The sequence below is a fragment of the Bos indicus genome, chromosome 26 (assembly GCF_029378745.1).
Source record: "Bos indicus isolate NIAB-ARS_2022 breed Sahiwal x Tharparkar chromosome 26, NIAB-ARS_B.indTharparkar_mat_pri_1.0, whole genome shotgun sequence".
In the NCBI taxonomy this organism is placed as follows: domain Eukaryota; kingdom Metazoa; phylum Chordata; class Mammalia; order Artiodactyla; family Bovidae; genus Bos; species Bos indicus.
The window spans coordinates 15261044-15272656 of record NC_091785.1 but is presented as its reverse complement, the minus strand read 5'-3'; the positions used below and the strand labels follow the sequence as shown (position 1 = coordinate 15272656).

The window sequence follows — 11613 nt, the reverse complement described above, 5'->3', positions numbered from 1 at the left end:
GATTTTAGACATTTATTTTATCACAAATGCAATCCAAGTGTGAATAAATAAATGTATTATCTTTTAAGAATGCACCCCCCTCCCCGCCATGTTCCTTTAAACAGAAAAAGATTCTGAATGTTTCTTCATAGCCTATTTGGCTATAGTTGTCCCACCTACAGTTTTAAAAACAGACTGAACTTGATCTTCTGAAATCCTTCCTAGACCTACAGCTCATTCTGTTGAAGAAATCCTGAGAGAGAAGTCCTACTGGTATTGTCAGTAGTCTCCAAAAGGTGAGGATGATAAATGGGCTGATGGCAACTAGAAGGGGTTTTCAGCAAAAGGAGAATCCTTGGGAAACTGGGCAGAGGCAAATCTTATCAACAAGATACCAGTTCCTTTGATGAGAGCCAGGAGAATGCCACCCATTGAGGCTTACCCAGCATGGGTTCTGACCCCTTTCTTGCTCTCAGGATGGCTCCTGTTAAGGCTTCACTCATGATGGAGTTCCAGGTATCTTCTTTTGCTCTGACTTGAACTGTACTGCAATGAGTCTCAGAAAACAGACCTCTTCAGACTGCAAAGTTACCTGCCAACTGCAGAACCCTGGTTTTAATAGCTATCAAATTCCCTCGTTGTCTGTGATTTACTCCTACCAGAGAATTGTGGAAACCTTTGATTACTTGAGAGATCCCACTATTTATGGTTCCCATCCTAAAGGCCCCCACCACCGCCATCCATAATGCACCAGGGGCAGGGCTGGCATGCCTCCTGCTCCACCTGGACTCTGCTCCTTCTCGGTCAAGCCCTTGCTTTAATACTCTCCTCTGTTCCCACTCAGCAACAGACAGCTCCTGTAGAAATGATTTCTGGTGCCCCAGGAAACCTATTTGCTCCTGTGGGAGCTTGCTTTCTGTTTGCAGATGATCTGAGAATAAGGATGTCTGAACTTTAGACTTGGCTTCATATGATAAAAGTACAGTATAATCCACCTTACCCCCAAGTTTGTTATAATTTGGGACTTGGATTCCACCCAGCTCTCATTATAATAATTGCTCTTTATTAAATGCTCAAAATATGCCAAGTGCTATTAAATGCATCGGTTCATTTAATCCTCAGGTGAACTTTATCAGACAGGTTAGCATAATAGCTGAAAGCAGGGCTCTGGAGGCAGACTGCCTGGATACTCTCCTGTCTGCCTTACTTAACAGCTGTGTGACTTCAGACAAGTTACTTAGCCTCCCTCTGAGCCTCGTTTTACACGTCTATAGAAAGGGATAATAATAGTACCCAACTGCTGTGAGAATGACTTGAGTTAATAACATGTAGAACACCAGAGAGCAAGTTCTTTTTTAAAAAGATGTGTGTATTATTACCCTCATTTTCCAGATGAGAAAATTGAGACTTAGAGATGTTAAACAACTTGCCGGAGTCACACTGGTGGGGAGGACAGAGGTATGATTAGAACCCAGTGCCATCAGAAGCTGAAGTCCATGGTCCAGATGATTACTCATCCAGAAGACTGAATTACCAGGATTGCTAGCTTCCAAGAAAACCTCATTAGAGAGGTTTCTTTCACTGTATATCCTGGCTTGGACCTTAAGGCTCTTACTATGGCAGCATTCCATGACTACATTCTATACTATGATGATGCTGTGTGTCTTGTCTCTCTAGCTTATGGTGTCTCTGCAGCATCTTAACTTTCCCAATAATGAGATTTAATGGGCCAAGAGGAATATATCAGATGAGCAAGAGAATGGAGGGAAAATAGTAGAGTGCCCAGACAAGCAGAGGATCCAGGAAGGGACTAAAATCAGATCTGTGTTATTTGTGGGTATCTTCATATTGCCTATGAACACCAGCTACTCCTTTCCTGAGGGTCCTAGCCAAGACCCCAGCTTTGGACAACAGAAGTAAGTTAGGAAGAAATCAGAGGTGTGGATGCTGGAGTGTGATAATGAGGTTATCTATAGAAGAGAAAATAGGCTGGCTTTAGTTAATAATATAAAAATTGCTTTTCTTTGCTTCTAAGCATTTTAATTTTTAATAGTACAAGTCCTCACAGGAGGAAGAATTAGGCAAAGGGTTTAATCATAAAACATTATTTACTTTACAAACAGTTGTATGGACACACCCACACACCCACGCACACACGCACACACACACACACACGCACACACACACACACAATTCTTGGCAACTACAATGTAACAGAGGCCAGTACTGGTTTTCTGAAGCAGCATTAGTTTCCCCTTCAGTGGTGCAAAAATAGGAAATCAAGAAGTTCCATTTTTACACAAATCCTGGTATATTTGTTTAACCTTTCTCCTTGCTCCATATGTACATTCTAAATTATAAAACTAGGTTTTGAAGTTTTATGCAGTATTTAATACAGGTTAAAATTTTTAACAGTATAAAAGGATACATTATGAAGAACAAAAACTTCTCTCTCTTCCCTCAATTGCACTTCTCAAAGGCAATCACCGTAAACAGTCTCTGTTTCTAATTCTTCTAGTGATCACCATTATACTCTTACACATTCTCAGTTCTCTGTTACTGATTTATTAACTTTAGATGATTTCCTTTATTCTGCTTTGGAAGATGAAAAATTTCAGTGTATTTTACCACCTCCTACTTTCCCTTGTTCCATCATATCTTTTTGATCAACTGCTCTCCAACCAAGTTGGCATCTGGCACGGTGGGGATGTTTGACTTTAGGATAATAATGGCTGCCCTTTGTCAAGTCTTTGCTCTTGCCAGGCAGGCAATATGCTAACAATTTATATATGGTAATTTAGTTAATCCAGACCCACGCTACTCAAGAGGCAATACCCACCTTTCACAGATAAGTAAACTTAGGTTTTGGCTAGTTACGTTTCTTGCTCAGAGTTCTATAGTTATGACTGGTGGAGTTAGACTCAGCCTTGACTCTCTAACACTCAAGTCCACTTAACCATTACTGACCTAGAAAAACAAATGCTTTAAGGCTAGTCTAGTTCTGCCAAGGTGTATTCACCTTGTTCCTTTATTCTGCAAGTTATGTATGCATAAGTGTATATGTGTGCATGCACATGTTCATGAATATCCACATTTATAATGTAGAAATAAAATCTATGACAGATATTTAAAAGAGTTGGGGAGGGAAAAATAGATGGTCATAAGTTTCTTCATATAAAGTGAAAGTGAAGTCGCTCAGTCGTGTCTGACTCTTAGCGACCCCATGGACTGCAGCCTACCAGGCTCCGCCATCCATGGGATTTTCCAGGCAAGAGTACTGGAGTGGGGTGCCATTGCCTTCTCCATTCTTCATATTGGGATACATTTATTATTATTTTGTGGGTGACAGTCAATTATCTTTTAAAGATAATAAAAGGAGGAAAAGATCTTTTATATATACTCAAATATTTACCATTTCTGACACCCTTCTTGCCTTTGTGAAGATCTTAGTTTCTTTATGGTATCATTTTCCTTTAGCCTGAGGAACTTTTAAAAAAACATTTCTTCTGGAGAAGATTCTGGGAATAAGATAATGGAGTAGAAATATCCAGAACTCACCTCCTCTTGTGGGCACACCAAAATTACAACCACTTACAAGCAACTGTTGATGAGAAAGACTGGAATCTAATAGAAAAAGATTTTCTACAACTAAAGATACAGAGAAAGATATACCCACATGAATGCAGAGTTCCAGTGAATAGCAAGGAGAGATAAGAAATCCTTCTTAAGTGAACAGTGAAAAGAAATAGAGGAAAGCAATAGAATGGGAAAGACTAAAGATCTCTTCAAGAAAATTAAAGATACCAAGGGAAATTTTTCATGCAAAGATGGGCATGAAAAAGAACAGAAACCACAAAGACCCAACAGATGCAGAAGAGATTAAGAAGAGGTGGCAAGAATACACAGAACTGTACAAAAAAGGTCTTAATGACCTGGAAAACCCAAATGGTGTGGTCTCTCACCTAGAGCTAGACATCCTGGAGTGTGAAGTCAACTGGGACTTAGGTAGCATTACTACAAACAAAGCAAGTGGAGGAGATGGAATTCCAGCTGAGCTATTGCAAATCCTAAAAGATGATGCTGTTAAATTGCTGCACTCAATATGTCAGCAAATTTGGAAAACTCTGAAGTGGCCACAGGACTGGAAAAGCCCAGTCAGTTTTCATTCCAATCTCAAAGAAAGGCAATGCTAAAGAATGTTCAAATTACCATACAATTGCACTCATTTCACACGCTAGCAAGATCATGTTCAAAATCCTTCAAGCTAGGCTTCAGCAGTACGTGAACCAAGAACTTTCAGATGTACAAAACTGGGTTTGGAAAAGGCAGACGAACCAGAGGTCAAATTGCCAACATCTGTTGGATTATGGAAGGGAGTTTCAAAAAATATATACTTCTGCTTCATTGACTTCGCTAAAGCCTTTGACTGCGTGGATCACATTAAACTGTGGAAAATTCTTAAAGAGATAGGAATACCAGACCACCTTACCTGTCTCCTCAGAAACCTGTATGCAGGACAAGAAGCAACTGAACTAGACATGAAACAACTGACTTGTTTAAAATTGGAAAAAGAGTACATCAAGGTGTTGTCACCTTGCTTATTTAACTTATATGCAGAGTATCATGTGAAATGCTGGGCTGAATGACTCACAAGCTGTAATCAAGATTGCTGGGAGAAATATCAACAACCTCAGATAGGGAGATGATACCACTCTAATGGCAGAAAACAAAGAGGAACTAAAGAGCCTCTTGTTGAAGGTGAAAGGGGAGAGTAAAAAAGCTGACTTAAAACTCAACATTCAAAAAAAGAAGATCATGGCATCTGATCACAGCACTTCATGGCAAATAGATGGGGGAAAAGTGGAAATAGAGACAGATTTTCTTTTCTTGGGCTCCAAAATCACTGCAGATGGTGACTGCAGCCATGAAATTAAAAGACGCTTCCTCCTTGGGAAAAAAGCTATGACAAACCTAAACAGCATATTAAAAAGCAGAAACATCATTTTGTTCACAGAGCTCCATCTAGTCAAAGCTATGGTTTTCCCAGTAGTCATGTATGGATGTGAGAGTTGGCCCATAAAAGAAGGCAGAATGCTGAAGAATTGATGCTTTTGAACTGTGGTTTTGGAGAAGACTCTTGAGAGTCACTTGGACAGCAAGGAGATCAAACCAGTCAATCCTAAAGAAAATCAAACCTGAATATTCATTGGAAGAACTGATACTGAAGCTGAAGCTCCAATACGTTGGCCACCTGATGTGAAGAGCTGACTCACTGGAAAAGACCCTGATGCTGGGAAAGATTGAGGGCAAGAGGAAAAGGGGAAAAAGAGGATGAAATGGTTGGATGGCACCACCGACTCAATGGACATGAGTTTGAACAAACTCTGGGAGATAGTGAAGAACAGGGAAGCCTCGCATGCTGCAGTCCATGGGGTTGCAAAGAATTGGACATGACTTAGGGACTGAACAACTGAACGACAACAAAAGATATAAGGAAGGAACCACAATAAACTGATAGGAGGGGCAAAGTCATCATATAGTCATAAGACCCATACCCCAGGTTCAGTTCAGTTCAGTCGCTCAGTCGTGTCCGACTCTTTGCGACCCCATGAATTGCAGCACGCCAGGCCTCCCTGTCCATCACCAACTCCAGGAGTTCACTCAGACTCATATCCATCAAGTCAGTGACACCATCCAGCCATCTCATCCTCTGTCGTCCCCTTCTCCTCCTGCCCCCAATCCCTCCCAGCATCAGAGTCTTTTCCAATGAGTCAACTCTTTACACGAGGTGGCCAAAGTACTGGAGTTTCAGCTTTAGCATCATTCCTTCCAAAGAAATCCCAGGGCTGATCTCCTTCAGAATGGACTGGCTGGATCTCCTTGCAGTCCAAGGGACTCTCAAGAGTCTTCTCCAACACCACAGTTCAAAAGCATCAATTCTTCGGCACTCAGCCTTCTTCACAGTCCAACTCTCACATCCATACATGGCTACAGGAAAAACCAAAGTCTTGACTAGACGAACCTTTGTTGGCAAAGTAATGTCTCTGCTTTTGAATATGCTATCTAGGTTGGTCATAACTTTCCTTCCAAGGAGTAAGCGTCTTTTAATGTCATGGCTGCAGTCACCATCTGCAGTGATTTTGGAGCCCCCAAAAATAAAATTTGACACTGTTTCCACTGTTTCCCAATCTATTTCCCATGAAGTGATGGGACCAGATGCCATGACCTTCGTTTTCTGAATGTTGAGCTTTAAGCCAACTTTTTCACTCTCCACTTTCACTTTCATCAAGAGACTTTGAGTTCCTCTTCACTTTCTGCCATAAGGGTGGTGCCATATGCATATCTGAGGTTATTGATATTTCTTCCAGCAATCTTGATTCCAGCTTGTGCTTCTTCCAGTCCAGCATTTCTCATGATGTACTCTGCATATAAGTTAAATGAGCAGGGTGACAATACACAGCCTTGACGAACTCCTTTTCCTATTTGGAACCAGTCTGTTGTTCCATGTCCAGTTCTAACTGTTGCTTGACCTGCATACAGATTTCTCAAGAGGCAGATCAGGTGGTCTGGTATGCCCATCTCTTTCAGAATTTTCCACAGTTTATTGTGATGCACACAGTCAAAGGCTTTGGCATAGTCAATAAAGCAGAAATAGATGTTTTTCTGGAACGTTCTTGCCTTTTCCATGATCCAGCGGATGTTGGCAATTTGATCTCTAGTTCCTCTGCCTTTTCTAAAACCAGCTTGAACATCAGGAAGTTCACGGTTCATGTGTTGCTGAAGCCTGGCTTGGAGAATTTTGAGCATTACTTTATGAGCATGTGAGATGAGTGCAATTGTGCGGTACTTTGAGCATTCTATGGCATTGCCTTTCTTTGGGATTGGAATGAAAACTGACCTTTTCCAGTCCTGTGGCCACTGCTAAGTCTTCCAAATTTGCTGGCATGTTTAGTGCAGCACTTTCACAGCATCATCTTTCAGGATTTGGAATAGCTCAACTGGAATTCCATCACCTCCACTAGCTGTGTTTGTAGTGATGCTTTCTAAGGCCCACTTGACTTCACATTCCAGGATGTCCAGCTCTAGGTCAGTGATCACACCACTGTGATTATCTGGGTCGTGAAGATCTTTTTTGTACAGTTCTGTGTATTCTTGCCACCTCTTCTTAATATCTTCTGCTTCTGTTAGGTCCATACCATTTCTGTCCTTTATCGAGCCCATCTTTGCATGAAATGTTCCCTTGGTATCTCTAATTTTCTTGAAGAGATCTCTAGTCTTTCCCATTCTGTTGTTTTCCTCTATTTCTTTGCACTGATCGCTGAGGAAGGCTTTCTTATCTCTTCTTGCTCTTCTTTGGAACTCTGCATTCAGATGCTTATATCTTTCCTTTTCTCCTTTGCTTTTCACTTCTCTTCTTTTCACAGCTATTTGTAAGGCCTCCCCAGACAGCCATTTTGCTTTTTTGCATTTCTTTTCCATGGGATTGGTCTTGATCCCTGTCTCCTGTACAATGTCACGAACCTCATTCCATAGTTCATCAGGCACTCTATCTATCAGATCTAGGCCCTTAAATCTATTTTTCACTTCCACTGTAAATCATAAGGGATTTGATTTAGGTCATACCTGAATGGTCTAGTGGTTTTCCCTATTTTCTTCAATTTCAGTCTGATTTGGTAATAAGGAGTTCATGATCTGAGCCACAGTCAGCTCCTGGTCTTGCTTTTGCTGACTGTATAGAGCTTCTCCATCTTTGGCTGAAAAGAATATAATCAGTCTGATTTCGGTGTTGACCATCTGGTGATGTCCATGTGTAGAGTCTTCTCTTGTGTTGTTGGAAGAGGGTATTTGCTATGACCAGTGCATTTTCTTGGCAAAACTCTACTACTCTTTGCCCTGCTTCATTCCGTACTCCAAGGCCAAATTTGCCTGTTACTCCAGGTGTTTCTTGACTTCCTACTTTTGCATTCCAGTCCCCTATAATGAAAAGGACATCTTTTGGGGGTGTTAGTTCTAAAAGGTCTTGTAGGACTTCATAGAACCGTTCAACTTCAGCTTTTTCAGCGTTACTGGTTGGGGCATAGACTTGGATTACTGTGATATTGAATGGTTTGCCTTGGAAACGAACAGAGATCATTCTGTCGTTTTTGAGATTGCATCCAAGTACTGCATTTCGGACTCTTTTGTTGACCATGATGGCTACTCCATTTCTTCTGAGGGATTCCTGACCTCAGTAGTAGATATAATGGTCATCTGAGTTACATTCACCCATTCCAGTCCATTTTAGTTCGCTGATTCCTAGAATGTTGACATTCACTCTTGCCATCTCTTGTTTGACCACTTCCAATTTGCCTTGATTCATGGACCTGACATTCCAGGTTCCTATGAAGCTATTCCAAATCCTGAAAGATGATGCTGTGAAAGTGCTGCACTCAATACACCAGCAAATATGGAAAACTCAGCAGTGGCCACAGGACTGGAAAAGGTCAGTTTTCATTCCAATCCCAAAGAAAGGCAATGCCAAAGAATGCTCAAACTACCGCACAATTGCACTCATCTCACACGCTAGTAAAGTAATGCTCAAAATTCTCCAAGCCAGGCTTCAGCAATATGTGAACCGTGAACTTCCTGGTGTTCAAGCTGGTTTTAGAAAAGGCAGAGGAACTAGAGATCAAATTGCCAACATCTTCTGGATCATCAAAAAAGCAAGAGAGTTCCAGAAAAACATCTATTTCTGCTTTATTGACTATGCCAAAGCCTTTGACTGTGTGCATCACAATAAACTGTGGAAAATTCTGAAAGAGATGGGCATACCAGACCACCTGATCTGCCTCTTGAGAAATCTGTATGCAGGTCAGGAAGCAACAGTTAGAACTGGACATGGAACAACAGACTGGTTCCAAATAGGAAAAGGAGTTCTTCAAGGCTGTATATTGTCACCCTGTTTATTTAACTTATATGCAGAGTACATCATGAGAAATGCTGGACTGGAAGAAGCACTAGCTGGAATCAAGATTGCCAGGAGAAATATCAATAACCTCAGATATGCATATGGCACCACCCTTATGGCAGAAAGTGAAGAGGAACTCAAAGTCTCTTGATGAAAGTGAAAGTGGAGAGTGAAAAAGTTGGCTTAAAGCTCAACATTCAGAAAATGAAGATCATGGCATCTGGTCCCATCACTTCATGGGAAATAGATGGGGAAACAGTGGAAACAGTGTCAGACTTTATTTTGGGGGGCTCCAAAATCACTGCAGATGGTGACTGCAGCCATGAAATTAAAAGACACTTACTCCTTGGAAGGAAAGTTATGACCAACCTAGATAGCATATTCAAAAGCAGAGGCATTACTTTACCAACAAAGGTCCGTCTAGTCAAGGCTTTGGTTTTTCCTGTGGTCATGTATGGATGTGAGAGTTGGACTGCGAAGAAGGCTGAGCGCCTAAAAATTGATGCTTTTGAACTGTGGTGTTGAAGACTCTTGAGAGTCCCTTGGACTGCAAGGAGATCCAACCAGTCCATTGTGAAGGAGATCAGCCCTGGGATTTCTTTGGAAGGAATGATGCTAAAGCTGAAACTCCAGTACTTTGGCCACCTCATGGGAAGAGTTGACCCATTGGAAAAGACTCTGATGCTGGGAGGGATTGGGGGCAGGAGGAAAAGGGGACAACAGAGAATGAGATGGCTGGACGGCATCACTGACTCAATGGACGTGAGTCTGAGTGAACTCCTGGAGTTGGTGATGGACAGGGAGGCCTGGCGTGCTGGGATTCATGGGGTCCCAAAGAGTTGGACATGACTGAGCGACTGATCTGATCTGATCTGATCTGATGCAATATTGCTCTTTACAGCATAGGACCTTGCTTCTATCACCAGTCACATCCACAGCTGGGTATTCTTTTTGCTTTGGCTCCATCCCTTCATTCTTTCTGGAGTTATTTCTCCACTGATCTCCAGTAGCATATTGGGCACCTACTGTCCTGGGGAGTTCCTCTTTCAGTATCCTATCATTTTGCCTTTTCATACTGTTCATGGGGTTCTCAAGGCAAGAATACTGAAGTGGTTTGCCATTCCCTTCTCCAGTGCACCACATTCTGTCAGACCTCTCCACCATGACCAGCCCTTCTTGGGTTGCCCCACGGGCATGGCTTAGTTTCATTGAGTTAGACAAGGCTGTGGTCCTAGTGTGATTAGATTGACTAGTTTTCTGTGAGTATGGTTTCAGTGTGTCTGCCTTCTGATGCCCTCTTGCAACACCTACCATCTTACTTGGGTTTCTCTTACCTTGGGCGTGGGGTATCTCTTCATGGCTGCTCCAGCAAAGTGCAGCCGCTGCTCCCTACCTTGGACGAGGGATATCTCCTCACCGCTGCCCTTCCTGACCTTCAACATGGGATAGCTCCTCTAGGCCCTCCTGCGCCCATGCAGCCATGGCTCCTTGGACCTGGGGTTGGTCCTCCCGGCCGCCGCCTCTGGCCTCAGGCGTGGGGTTGCTTCTCCCAGCCGCCGCCCCTGGCCGTGGGCGTGGGGTTGGTCCTCCCTGCCGTGGCCCCTGACCTCGGACATGAGGTAGCTCCTCCCGGCTGCCGCCCCTGGCCTCAGACGTGGGATAACTCCTCTTGTCCACCACCCTTCGGGCATGGGGTCCTTCCTGCGCTCACCCACAAAGGGGAGGATAATTACAGCTACTTAGGGTATCCTCAAAGATCAAGAGGTCTGAACCCCATACTAGGTTCCTCAGCCCAGGGGTCTTATACAGGGAGGAAAAGCCCCTAGAAGGTTTGGCTTTGAAGACCAGCTAGGCTCACTTTTGGGAGACTCGGAGTGCTGTGGAAAGTAGACTCCACTCTTAAAGGGGGCACACAAAATCTCACATGCTCCAATATCTTGGACAGAAGTAGTAATTTGAAAGGAGCTGGGTGAGACCTACCTGTTGATCTTGGAGAGTCTCCCAGAGAGGCAGAAGGCAGCTGGAGCTCCCCCTGGGGACACAGACACTGGTGTCAGCAATTCTTGAGAACCCATTCTACTACTTGGACACTGGTGCTGATGGTAGCAAGAATAAAACGGCAAAAACCACAAATATGTGGAGGCTAAACAATATACTACTAAATAACTAATGGGTCACTGAAGAAATTACAGATGAAATTTTAAAATACTTGGAGAAAATGAAAACATAACAATCCAAAATCTGTGGGATGTTTTAAGAGGGAAGTTTGTAGTAATACAAGCCTACCTCCGGAAAAACAAAATTCTTAAACAACCTAACTTTATACCTAAAGGAACTAGAAAACGAAAACAAACAAAACTCAGTTAGTAGAAGGAAATAATTCATAAAGACCAGAGCAGAAATAAATGAAATAGAGATTAAAAAGCAATAAAAAATGTCAATAAAACTAAAAACCAAAACGTGACACCAAACCAGACAAATATATAACAAAAAAAGAAAACTACAAGTCAGTGTTACTGATGAACATAGATGCAAAAATCCTCAACAAAATATTAGCAAATGGAATTCAAAAATACATTAAAAGGATTATTCACCGTAATCAAGTGGAATTTATCCCAAAGATTCCTGAATAGGTCAGTATGCCAGGATAGGTCAATATCCACCCTGTTAACAAATTGAAAAATAAA

The 11613-nt window shown here is 42.3% G+C and overlaps 1 pseudogene; it reads right to left on the bottom strand.

Annotated features, from left to right (window-relative positions):
• Positions 1–246: 246 nt before the first annotated feature.
• LOC109578980 (mitochondrial import inner membrane translocase subunit Tim17-A pseudogene) lies at positions 247–11001 on the bottom strand (annotated as a pseudogene).
• Positions 11002–11613: the final 612 nt, after the last annotated feature.